Here is a 13,512-nt window from a genome sequence, read left to right on the forward strand (position 1 = left end):
GAGACATGAAAATGGTCAGAGGGAGGGAGCACCTCTCCTGTGAAGAAAGGCTGGGGCTGAGGCTGATCAGCCTGGACAAGAAGAGGCTCCAGGGAGATGTTATTGCAGGTCTGTAGTGACAGGACAAAGAGAAATGGATTTAAGATGAAAGAGGGTAGATCTAGACTAGATATTAAGAAGAAATTATGTCTTGTGAGGGTGGTGTGGCACTGGCACAGGTTGCCCAGAGAAGTTGTGGCAGCCCCATCCCTGGAAGTGTTCAAGGCCAGGTTGGACGAGGCTTTGAGCAAACTAGTCTAGTAGGAGTTGTGCGTGCCCATGGCAGGGGGTTGGAACTGGATAATCTTTAAGGTCACTTCCAACCCAAACTATTCTATGATTCTGAAGTCCCTATTTCCTCCAGTGAAGAGCCAATGGCTCAGAGAAGTGCTAAATGAAGGCCTGCCTTGCACTTATTCTTGTGGAGCTTGACAAAAATCATTACAAGAGTCTGAACAATTATTTTTATGTTTTAAACAGTACGGATAGTTACTCCTCTTTTTGAATTACCTATTAATGCCTGCTGTTATGTTCTAATCATCCAAATAAACCAGTCAGTTTTACACAGGGGTTTGAAGGCAGAGTTTTAGCCTTAACAAAGTGTTCTTTTTAGGAGTTCTACGGAAAAGCTAATTTTCTCTATTTCTAGCAGTGGATATGCAAAACTGTGAAGACAGGGGGTTTAGTCTAGAAATGTAGATGCCTGTGAGAAGTACAACTACTCTACTGTATTATACTCCATTACATCCTCTAAAAATTTGTTTTTCTTTCACACAATATGTTTTTACAAAACACACATAGTATACACAGCTTTTCCACACACGTCTATTAAACCTTCATAGAACAGGTTTGTTTATGGAGTGCTTTTGAATCTACGTCTACCTACAAAGCTTGTTAGTCTCTGTTGTAGCACAGCCTTAGCCTCAGGAGTAATAACATTAGTTCTAATTATTACAAAACAAGTCCCTGTCAATCTTTTCAAGAACTAATTAACAGCTTTGTCATGTAAAAAATGTCTGCTTCCATCAGATAAAAGGAGAATGCAGATAAAGCTGTGAAAGGCAGAAGTCATGCTGCAGCATGGGAGCATTATCTAATTCAGTGAGGATGATTACTACAGCTTGAAAACCTCCATGGAGAGGATTAAGTGTGTCCGAGACCACTGCCTTTCCAGTTTCACACATCTACAAACAACATACTCTGCCGTGTAAAGGTAACCAGACCATTTGATGAAAGGAACATGTTTTTGTTAACTTTTTTCATTAAAAACATTTAAATTCTATAAATAATGTTGTCTGGCAGTACTATAAAATAAACTGTCAAAGCAGAAATTAGAGAGCATGTTTTCACTTACTCAATCCAGTGTTTCTATTTAATGTTCTTAAATTACTCCAAGAGTTGCTATGTCCCAGTGAACCATTGTATTGGCACACTTGCATTTTCAGATGCTAAAAGTATTGAAATAATGGGACACAATGTTCATTTACTAGAATGTTCTTTTAAACTGTGTTGCCATCCTGGGAACAAGCTATAATTGTGGGTTTTTTTCATGCTTCCTTCTAACCTTACTAATATTTCTCATTTGAACTGACAAGTTTCACTCTTATTAGTGTTGTAAAGTTAAAAATAGGTCCCTCTTCTAGAATAATCTTTCTCAATCTTTTTTTTTTTTTTGGTACTCTGGTCTCAGAGCAGTTGTGTAAATGTAGGAATTTAGTGTAATCTGAGGTGCCCTAGTACACATCTGCATGTACTCTGCCTACAGTGGCAACATCAGCACATAGTTTCACTGGTAGACCTCTACATGTAGATGTCTATATTAAGGTTTGGTCCATAAGCTGAATCTCATTCTGAACGGCAAAATAATTAGCTTTGCTTAGATTTATCCAAAGTCTTCCAATTTGGAAACATAATTGCCTAATTATCCTAAATCCTTAAGCATAGGACAATAAGTGAGGGTATTGAATAAGCATCCTAACACTTGAGGTAGCAGGTAAGCATCAGAAAGTGGTCACATTCTTTATTTATCACAAGGGATTGACACTGAATCCTTTGCTACAGAAGAAGAGAGTTTCATTTTTACTGGAAAGAGCTGTGTGGAATGCTCCACGCTCAAGAACATGCAATGGGAAAAGAGCAGCCCAGATAATAGATAAGCTATTGGCTAGAATGCCTATGTAAATTGTTTGGTAACCAATCTCATGGCAAAATGGCATCTTTTCAAGTTTCACAGTGATAGGGTGTTTTGCTAGCTGGACCACTACTGTTGCCAAAGTAGCCTGAGCACCGTACTAACAAACAGATTGGAAAATGTGTGAAGAAAATTTGATCCTATTAACAAACACATATTGAACGTTTCTAGGGAAAGCCAATGCTTCTGTTTACATATTGCAGCACATGTACAGATCTGTCACAGGCAACCTGTGATACATATTCACCTGAGGAAGAGCAGGGCTGTTACCAGGAATGAAAAACTCCCAGGGGTGAAAATGGCAGGGTGATGTTCATTATGAATGAATTCTACTCAACATCACTAAATCCTTACACTTTGCCAGGCTGGACAATCTGGAAACAATTATGAATGTACATTTGTGGAAGTGAGTGCTGTGCCTGCCATGCTGACCCAGCTGGCATGGGTTTTTGTGGGAGCAGTACGTAGCCCGTATCCCTGACACCGTCCAGATGCTATTGCCAAAGCATCTACCTGCCTTTTCTCTGCTACGCACCTCAAAATCATTTCAGGTGTTTTATGGAATTTTCATTTCACCTCAGTGTGCAGAAGATCCCAGGTTCCAGCTGTTTAGGCAACTGTGATGCAACTTCAGAGTGATGATGCTAGAGAAGAACAGACTTTTTCTGACAAGAAAATGTACTCACAGAGCAAATGGAAGAGGCCGTTACAAATAAAGTCATAAAAGTGTTATGACTAAAGTGTTTATGGCTAAACACTAAAGCTTAAACAAACAGTATTTCTCAGAGAGGTTGCTGACATAAAGGAACCTATGTTCTCTGCTAGTTACTTTTGAAGTTAGTAGTTGTCCTTTAGGTTCTTTATCACATCTGCACATTAGATTTATCTGTTTATCTGTGGTACTGTTGATCACATCATACTGGAAATGACTGTTTTTTCCTGTCATGTAAGAAACAGTAAGTGTCAAAAAAATTACCCAGTATCAGGTCCCAGCTATCAGGAAAACATCTGCTCACACAGTGCAGGGTTAAACTGTGTTGTATACTGTGGCAGGCCATGGTGGATGTCAAAAGCCTACAGGAACTAAAACAAGGATTAAGCAAATTGGAAAAAAAATCATAAAAATTGACCTTATATCAGAAGGCCCCTACCAGAGAAAAGTGATATCACAGAAAAATGATATCACAGTAAAAAGTTTTTCCTTATGTTCTGGTGGAACTTTCAGTGTTCCAGTTTCTGCCCATTACTTCTTGTCCTGTTGTTTGGAACCTGGCTCCATCCTCTTGGCATCTTCAGATATTTACAGACATTGATGAGGTTTCCTCTCAGTTGTTTCTTCTCCAGCCTGAACAGGTCCAGCTCCCTCAGCCTTTCCTCATTTCCTCTTTCCACAGACATTAGTGACATGGGATGCATCCAAAGAGGGTGAAAAAGGTTGTCCAGGTGACCATCAAGCAGTACTACACCCTCTTAGGGAACAACTTCCACACAAACAGCCTGTGTGCAAGGAGATTGTCATCATCCCTAGCAAGAAGCTGTGCCACAAGGTCACAGGGTATGTCACCCACATGATGAAACATATCCCTATGTTGCAGGAAATGCTGAAAACACATTTGTAGTTGCATACAATACTGATAATGTAGTTAGAAGAATTTCCTGATTTATTCTTCCACAGGTTCAGAAATAAGAAAAAATAGTTTGCAGACAGAATGATATAGGATATATGTTTGCCAATGGGATCCCACTGAACACTTGGGACTTTTCTGATCAATACTAACAATAAATATAAATTTAAATTCACCCCCTCTAGGCTCTTCTTCCAAAAGAAGCTCCCATACAAAACAGAAATATTTACTGTCTGTCCTGTTGTAGTAAAAAAAATCCCAGTTTGAACTATTCAGTCCCAAGAGAATGATTTCTGTGATGAAATTTTCCCATGTGCCAGTGAACAAATCCAGTAACTCTCATGTCTTATTTCATGGTTCCCAAAAATGACAATGTAGCAAACTGCTGTGTTAATACCATTATAAATTGAAATCATGTTTAGCAATCCAAGGCATAGTTGCTAAGAATAATTAAAACAAACCACTATGTACAAACCCAGTGGCAGCTTTAGTGTTCAAAGAATTCTGGCCCCATCAGAATTAGTCACTCACTGTATAAGTTTTCCTACTAGCCTCAAAAACTGGGGGCTGAAATGCATTCCTTTTAAAAAAATGTATATATTGAGCAATTTTATGTGAAAGTTCACAACCATATATTGTGGTCCATAATCCATATTAGAGATTCCCTTTTTTGGTAGATATGTAAATCCAAAATGTGTTTGAGTTACAATAAAAATAACAAAATTATTTAAGCTATTGTATTAAAACTGAAATTTTACATGTCAGTATTTTTTGACAGTTTCATAAAAACCAATAGCTACATTACCATGAAGACTTTCATCATCTTTGATTGTTTTAACCTTTTGCCACTATTTCTAGTGATGGATTGATATATAAAGAAATAGCAAAAAAGTTCTGGGAAACATTAAATAAATCAATAATTTTAAATCTTTTTCCTCTGCTTGATTTGATAAAAATTGTGAAAAAAACAATTCTGTGAGCTATAAAAAGTATCTGAATGTGCAAGCTGTCATTGCAGGAATGTCAGCTGAAATTATCAAAGTTAGTTGCAGAGGTCTGGGAGCTCACATTAGATTTCAAGCTAGCTCATTCAGAAATTTGAGTCTAATGTTTAGGGGTTATAATGTAGTTTTAAGCATTTTTTGCTATTCACAGAAGACTGGTTCTCTGCAACCTTTTTTTGCTCCCACATAATAATGGAGTCAGCAAAACCACTCACATGTGCAAGGGTTCAGAGCAAATGTTGAAAAAATATGACATATTTTGATGTGAAGGGAAAATGAAAAGATAATAATGAACCCTCCGCACCTTACAGTCAGATGTGAAGAAATTCAGAGATCACGAAGTGTAGGTGCAAGGGAGGAAGGAGGTGTTCTACCAAGGAAACTATTATAGTGGAAAGACTTATTTTTAGTAAAAACCTTCTGCATAGAATTTCCTCTTAAAAGATGTAGAGGCCACCCAAAAAGATTGAAATTGCAAGGAAAGCTAAGTTGTGTAAGCAGAACGGGGGAAAAAGGATGTGTAAGGAATTAACTGTCATTTCTCGTAAATCTGTTTAATTCCACTCAGCTCAACTGACCCAAGTCAGTGTATACCAGTCAAGGAAGTTACTTTGGGGTTATAAAAAGATTTAGTGAAGAGATAATAGAAATCAATGTATTTGGTGTCTAAGTGTCTTTGGTACTCTTCAAAAATCCATCCTCTGCCTTTGTGTGATGACCTAGTGTGGTGGCTATTGTGTATTCTGCATGGCTAATTGATTAGCTGTAATCTACCATCAGTTGCCCTAAAACAGATTAATATAATTCTTTTATTTTGACTGTGACAGCGATTTTGTTAAATTGTTAATTTTTATATTTGGCTCCTATGATACTAAATATCACTATATATTCTACTCAGGTGACCTCACACTTGGCATCACACACACGTTGTTAAGGCAGTGAACATGTGTAATGTCCTTACTCCTTTCTGTCTTTACCTAAATTGGGCTCTCATAACAAATCTTATTCCATATGAACAGTAGTGTTTAGAATCAGAAATGAAGGGTGGGATTCATCTCACCTAGTTTGGGGTTCCAAACAATTTAACAGAAGCTAAAATGGCCAAGAGGTTGTTGCAGCTCCTGATTCTCCAGTGCAAAAAAACATATGCTCTGCTCCCTAGTAGATTAAGAGATGAGTCATCATCAGAATACCTTTGAATAAATCAAATTCATCAAATTTGATAAATCATTTGTGATTGCTTGGAAAGTGCCTCCCTGCTCTATGGTTTTATTTATATTGGACCTCAAGGTTTTGAATGGGCCCAAAGAACTGAATCAGAAACTTTCTAAGAAAATAATTTAGGACATTTTGATGAAAAAAAATGCCTATACACTGACACCACAGCTCTGTAAACATGTATCATTTTCAGTAATGGGTTTGTAAGGAGGGTGAGGCATCTGATCAGAAGTATGTAGCCTGTCATGGTTAGGGCATTCATGAGAGGTGATGGTCAAAATAATTCTGTAGTTAAATCAGCAGAGCCCAGATCTAATTTATACCATCCTTCGCATCACTGCTGACAGTGATGTAATGATCTTTTTTGTGTTACAGCTGAGTACACAATTTCTGGTTTCCTATAACTAGAAATCATTCATCCTCAAACTCGCTAACTGTAGTCTTTTGTTTTTGTCAATTTATAGTATCATTTTAGCCTTAGTGATGCCAGATGAGTATGGGAAATTCAGGAACTACATATAACAGCAACAGGGGTACACTCAAGACTAACAGAGGAGGCTGGGATTTGAGTCACAAAAAGATTTTGTTTTACACCAAGTTACCATCTAAAAATTTGTTATATTGATTCCTTCTTAAAACAACTAGTTATCTGGAACTCCAGTCACTCTCTGCTGTCAAACAGAATCAGAGCTCAAGGCTCCCAGTGGAATGTTCTCCATCAGAGAACTGATGACACAAGTCTGGTTGTATTCATGCTGTAGGCTTTTATCCCAGAACAGCAGCCCAAAACAGAAGTTATATGAAACATGAATAAATATATGCTCTGAAGTGGTTACAAAGTTGGACTAAATGACCATTGTAGTTATGGTTTGTTCTTTGTTGAGAAAGGCAAACTATTCATAGTCTGCTTATGACAGTGCTAACTTCTGTGGTTTAGCCTTACTGCCCCTGCAGAGCCATGAGCAGGTGAAAACCACATCCAATAGCACAGTGAGCCTAAGGAAGCACTGATCATTAACTTTTCTTCAAATGTCCCATTTTATGCTGAAAAATAAGCAGGGAAGGCTGAAAAAAAGAATGTTAGTGTTTGAGTAGTTTTCACTGAGAGATTTTCTGTACAACATATTTCATGACCTCATTGTGTCTATGTGTTTTCTACATAGAGCATCATGCTCTGGTATGATCTGACTGCATAAAAATAAGTGAATTAATGAGGTAACAGTACACTGCTGTATTGCTTGAAATCCCATCCAGTCTTTGAAAGCTCAACCATCTCTATGCTCCTATTAGAACTGCTTCTAGTTCATTTCCAAGTTAGACAGAGAAATTCATGTATCTTAGTTATTCCATGAATGGAAAATATTGAGAACCACCTTGCCCATCCTAGTTACAAAGATTACAAAAGCTTTCCATTCAAAATGATCTGTTTTTCTATAAAAGAAGAAGTGAAGAATGTTAACTTCAGCTGCTGGTACGCTGTCTGCTGAATCCATAAAACTCTAGTCCCTGGATAAGGAAGTTAAAGCAGCCTAGTATTAAAAAAATAATGATAATAATATTAAAAAAATTCAGCTGAGGCTGTAATATAAAACTAAGTGCCTGAGAGAAGCCAGTGAACCAGGACTTTAGCATGCAGCTATTCCTTACATCCTTTTCACCAAAGGATACAAAGTCCTTAGTCAGCCTGATTATTAGATTATGTTATTATGAGGAAATGATCTGCCTAATGAAGTCTATATTTTTTCATATTTCTGTTCATCTTGGAGTAGGATATTTCCTTTTCAGTGTTTTCTTTGAGAACATTCATCATTATATTTCCTTCCAAAGTGAAGTGCCAGTGCTGGGCAGTGCTTTTCAGTAAATACTTTATTTCTAAAATCGCTTAAAAATAAATAAAATAACCCCCTCCCAGACTTCAGAGTTACCAAATTAGGAAACAAAATCTGAAAAGTAGTTTCAACTAAAACAAAGAACCAGGGAAAAAACCCCCATTGATTTATCTTTTTGAGGCATAAGCAAATATGTTTCTAATTCCAGTTTGAAATTATAGTTTACCTTTCAAAAGTTGAATTAAATTTAAAGAAAAAAAAGCATGTTTTGAACAGGACTCAAGAACTAAACCAAAACTTCCTGGGTGCCCCACTGTAGAGGTTTTTGATCTGGGTATTTTTCCTGTTTAACCTAAAATTGAGATTCTGAACATATATTTTTCTTCATTTTTCCATTTGGCTACTAACACCAGGACCCCCGAGTTAGTCTGGCTCCAGTGACTTGGAGCCTCTTCAGCTGTGAGCAGTCAGAATCAGTAAATACCTCGGAGTATTTCAGCTGGGAGGATTACAGTCATGCCAGTGTTTCCCAGAACAGCTGCTGCAAGAAGCCTGTTTAATACCTGCTGCCTGTAAAAAGAATTAAGCAGTAAATGAAGGCTTGCCACAGGACCTGTGTCCAGGTTTACTGAGCACGCTTGGAGAAGCAGGAGCACAGTCTTTTTGCTTTCTTCAGGCATATATAAGCCCCTTAGCTGGAGTTAGAGGTGGTTGCAAAAATAGGTGTTTAAAGGTTTAAAAGAGGCGAGGAGAAGAAAACCCACTCACAGCACCGGTGTTTCTGTAACCTGTGCATGAACTTTTAAATCAAGTAGCTTTGTTCATAAGCCTCAGTTAACTGGCATAGAACAGCTTCATCACTAATGCCAAAAGAACCCCATGTGGTTTAGCAAAAGCCGTCAGTCCCCTCAACTCCTCACAGCCCTTAAATACACTAATCTAAGAAATAAATGTATAAATGTGTTGCAAAAACTCATATTACCCAAAATTTGTTTTTAAAGGCCCAATTGCTGAATAGTAAGGCTTGATGGTCTTTTTTCAGCACAATGTTTTGGAGGGATAAAAGAAAAACAGGTTTTATGTGTAGAAAGCAAACACCAAGCAGGGTGTTTCAAAAAAACTAAGTATTTTGGTTTTAATAAAAGCCTTTTTTGTTTGTCTTCAACTCAGAAATCACAGCAGGTTGGTCAAAAATTCAGGCTACTTGCCTGACAGAAAGAAAAGGCAGATTAATCTGCTATGACTCTAGTGTCTTCCTTGGGAGAAAGTAAAAGTGCAGTTTAAACTCTAAGTGTCATTATAAGGAGATCTATTTTTGTGAAAGGGAAGCAAAGAGTGAATTCCACCTGTCTGGGTGAGGAAGAAGTGTGTGGTCTGGCAATAGCATAGGTTTAACCCTTTTGAAGGTTTGTCCAAGATAATCCATCTGTGTCCTGTCTCCCAGTTTCCTGGAAGGTCTAATACAAATTCCCTGAAAACTGTTGAGAAGATAAATTCACGAAGACTGTCATAAGGAAGACATCATACAATTACCTTAGATTCACAATTCTTACAATCTAATGAAGGAAGTGCAGTGCATATAGATAATGGGCTTTCCAAGCATCAGTGGCAGTACTGTGCTGTCATCCCTCACACATTCTGGGATTTATTTCTTCTCTTATAGAGAGGCAGCAAGTGATTCTCTCAGTTTACCTTGATGCAGCACTATATAGCAACATGGTTTCTGCCACCTCCCTCAGCCAGATCCCCCTGGCTGAACAGCCAGGGGGAGTCTCATTATGGGAGACTGCATGTTGCAGAAGTGCACAGGTCTGATGAAAAGATCCCAAGGGATGAATTCTTGAGCCCTGCCAAACTGTTATGGTCCTCTCTTTGGAGTAAGAATTTTATGGAATAGGTCTTAGGTTTTCCAGTAAAACATTGGGGTCATTTGGGAAGTAAAGCTCGCAAGTGACTTCTGAATCATAGAAGCAAAATGTCATAATGCTTCCCACTATCAAATGCCAACTAGACAGGTCAATTATTCACTTTGTCAATGAAAGAGACCTGGGGATATGTTTTTAAGGGAGTTGAGTGAAGCTACTGAAAGCTTGGGCAATTCTCAGCATCTAACCAGCCTGGGAAACCCATCAAGCACTGCGTAGGAAAGTCTTGCACTTTGTAAAGTCCTACTGATCTTATAATGCGGGGTTAATTTACAATACATTTTCATTGTTAGGTGGGTGGTTTCTTACCTACCTCATCATATTATCTCAAGACTTACTATAATAAAAGGACTTCTGAACATTCAACTCCAAGCTTTATGTTCATATAAGATCAGTTTCCATTAAACATAGATAAAACATCAGTTTACAGCCTGTGGCAGGAAAAAGCTTGGAAATTTAAACCATAACAACTTCAGCAATAAAAAGCAAATAAAAGATATCTGGAAACCATACTTGGAAACCATTACAGATTTCTAGTCTCTTATGTAAGCCAATAACTGATTTTTCCAGTGTTTGGAATGGTAACAATTCATTTGGACTATAGAATTCCTGATAATATTACTCATTTCATGTTCCTTTGAAACTTGTGAGGGATATCTTCTCATCCTTGGAATAAATTCTTGTTCATTTAAAAGAATTTTTCGTTTCTAGGTCTTGACTGATCAAAGCACACATGAAATAAAGACTATATGAATAAAGCTTTATGCAGATGACTTTGCAACACCAGTTGAATGAAATCCAAATCTTCATATAGGTGATATAGGAGTATTTAGGCAAATTCAACAAGAAGGTGGCATGGCAGTTCATTTTCATTCTGCATACAGGTGTTCCTTTATGTATTTTCTCTCTGTTTTTTCTAGCAAGGTCTTTCAAATAGTTCCTTAAATTCACATTCGAAAATGAGTTTGGTGGTTTTATCTTGGCTCCTACTTGAAAGATATGTCCCAGATTAATATCAGCCAGAAAAACGAATTTGTTAGGTCAGGTAGAATAATTGGTTGATGGCTGGTAATCAACCTGAAATCTGCTGTCATGGATCTTTGCTGACACAGAGAATGGGAAATCACTGCAAGCACATAGGTAATAAAAACTTTTCTAGGAATGGAGTAACTAGTTCATTTGGTAGTAGAATATGGATACAGATGATATAAATCCTGGTAATGTTGTCCGAATTTAGAGTTAACAATGAAGTTTATACCTGTTACAACTCAAGAATGAATAAAACAGAGAAGCCTAAGCCAGAGGCCAGTCTTGGTATTAGCATCTTTTCCTAACACGTGGTTTCCAGATGCAATGTTCTCTTGTCTCTCTTCATTTAGAATTTCAGATTGAATTGTTGGCTAAATCAATCCTTTTTCCCTATGATTCATGATTTTTTTCTTCAAAATGTAGTCTGTAATTCAATTTTTGGGTAGTTTAAGGAAAACTCTAACACTAATAAACTTCTTAGACACAAAAATATTCCACATTCTCTAAAATGAGTCACGTTTCTCTAATATGATATTTGAACTAGGTGATCATATGATCCAGAAATATTTTCATTATGAAAACTGAATTATGAAAATAAAATATAAAATCTACATCTGTATATGACAAATACAGATTTATATCTGTCAGATATCTTGTTTTAAGCAATATAGTAAGTTGTTACATTCTGAAGCCCAGACTTGGCTAAGTCTAGACTGTGGTACCACTACACTTAAATGATTAATTTTTTTGAGTGCAAAGGGTCCTATGGAGTTTCTCAGTTTTGCAGAACGATGACATTTTTGAGGGAATATCTGATCCAGGCTTGTTCATTTAACTTTCCGATCATTTTTATTGTTATACATCATTCCATAGTGCAAGACATGCAGCCGTTCTCTCGCCATACAAAGTTCCAAAGGTGGAGTGGGATCTGAAGTTTACATTATTTGTTTTAATGAGACTTTACCATGCTTAAAATACAATGTATTGAGCAAAAAGTGAAGAGCTGTAATGTAAATCACGTATACTACAATAATTGAGCAAGGGTATCGTGTAAGAGGGGAGAAAAGACAAGGGTTAAACATTACTTTGGATATTTGGATTTAAAAAACATTAACAAAGTAAGTTTGTTTTAAAAAGCAAGGATTTTCAGTCTGAGTGGGTCCTTTTGCGGCTGCAAAGATTTATATAGTTTTAAAGCTATTTTCTAGTATTAAATGTCTTCTTACTTAGCATGACAAGAAGCAAATAAAAGCTGTCTGATGTGCTCAGCAAGAACTTAATCCAGCTGGACAGAATGAGGTACAAATGCAATTAATATCTTTTTACCAGCAAATACATTATGTTTTATAGGGTCCTATTTTTCAGAAATTATTAAAATAAAGCATCCTGATCAGTATCTAGTGTAGGAGACAAGATTTTTTTTAGCTATCAGGAATTCTCTGAGCAATTAAATTTGCATTTTGTAGGCTCTGCTGTTAAAACTAAATGAAGATTTTTGCTGCCACCTCTTAGGTATCTCTGTTGGCAACTGATTTTCCAGGTCAGTGCTCAGCACTCCTTCAAATTATTCAGTCTCCATTAAAGTTACATAAGCTGGACTCAAAACCTACTTCTCTTGGGATCTTCATTTTATGATTCTGAGCTCTCTGAACTAAGGCAGCTCCTCCAAAGTTAGTGAGGATGTTGCTGGCCTTTCTCTTGCACTGTTTTGTAAAGAACCCAAGAACTGGCATGATTTCCACCTCTGTGAAAAAGCCAGAGGTGCAAAGATCAGCTCTTCATGAATAGTCTTCTATTTGTGAACTGTTATTCTTCTACTGCCTACCCTGTCTCTACGGCCTCTAGAATACATTTTTTTCTGTCTTGACTTTTCTGTTATTACTGCTACTTCCTTGGGGAAGAAGATCTAAGTATACTGAAGGGCTTGAAAAGAAAGTTAATGCTGACAAAGAAAGAATAAATATGGTCTGTACTGTAAAGTTTTGAGCATCTTCCACTTCTTTCAAAGGCTTGGATGAGGCCTTGACAAAGCTAAAAGGCCTTAAAAGTACAAAGGACATTTTATATTTTTACTATTTCTTCGTGTGGGTTTTTTTTCTTCATGTGAATCAGGCAATAGTCACCAGATGAGGACAGGTTGATAGACCTCTTGTGTGATCAGATTCTTCAGTCTCAACATATCTATGGAGAAGGAGAGTAATTTTTGTGAGTCAGCAGTGAATGGTTTTATTTTTTTTGGTTAAATGCTTTTTTTAACTGTGTCATATCTTCAGTAGACATCAACAACATAATTCCAGAAACAAATGTAGCTACAAGGAATCTGTATCAGACCAGAAATCAGGCATGTTCCTTTTTCCATAATTTTTCCAGGAAGCATCTAGCCATATGGTCATAAAATTAGGAGCCAGGGGATTATAAGTACTAATTTTCACTCTTTTCCTCAGTAACTTTGGATATTTTGAGGGAAGCAAGCCTCTAAAATCAGCAGTAAGTTTCAGATGTTATTACTCCAACATAGACTATCAAAATGTGGTTTGTAATTCCCATGCTCTTTAGTTATCAAACAAAGGAAGACTATGTTATACAAAATGTTATACCTTCCAGCCTCAATGTAATACTCATAAACTACAGATTACAACTATATGTGTGAAA

This window comes from Neopelma chrysocephalum, unplaced genomic scaffold (genome assembly GCF_003984885.1).
Source record: "Neopelma chrysocephalum unplaced genomic scaffold, ASM398488v2 Primary Assembly neopelma1_45, whole genome shotgun sequence".
Lineage (NCBI taxonomy): Eukaryota > Metazoa > Chordata > Aves > Passeriformes > Pipridae > Neopelma > Neopelma chrysocephalum.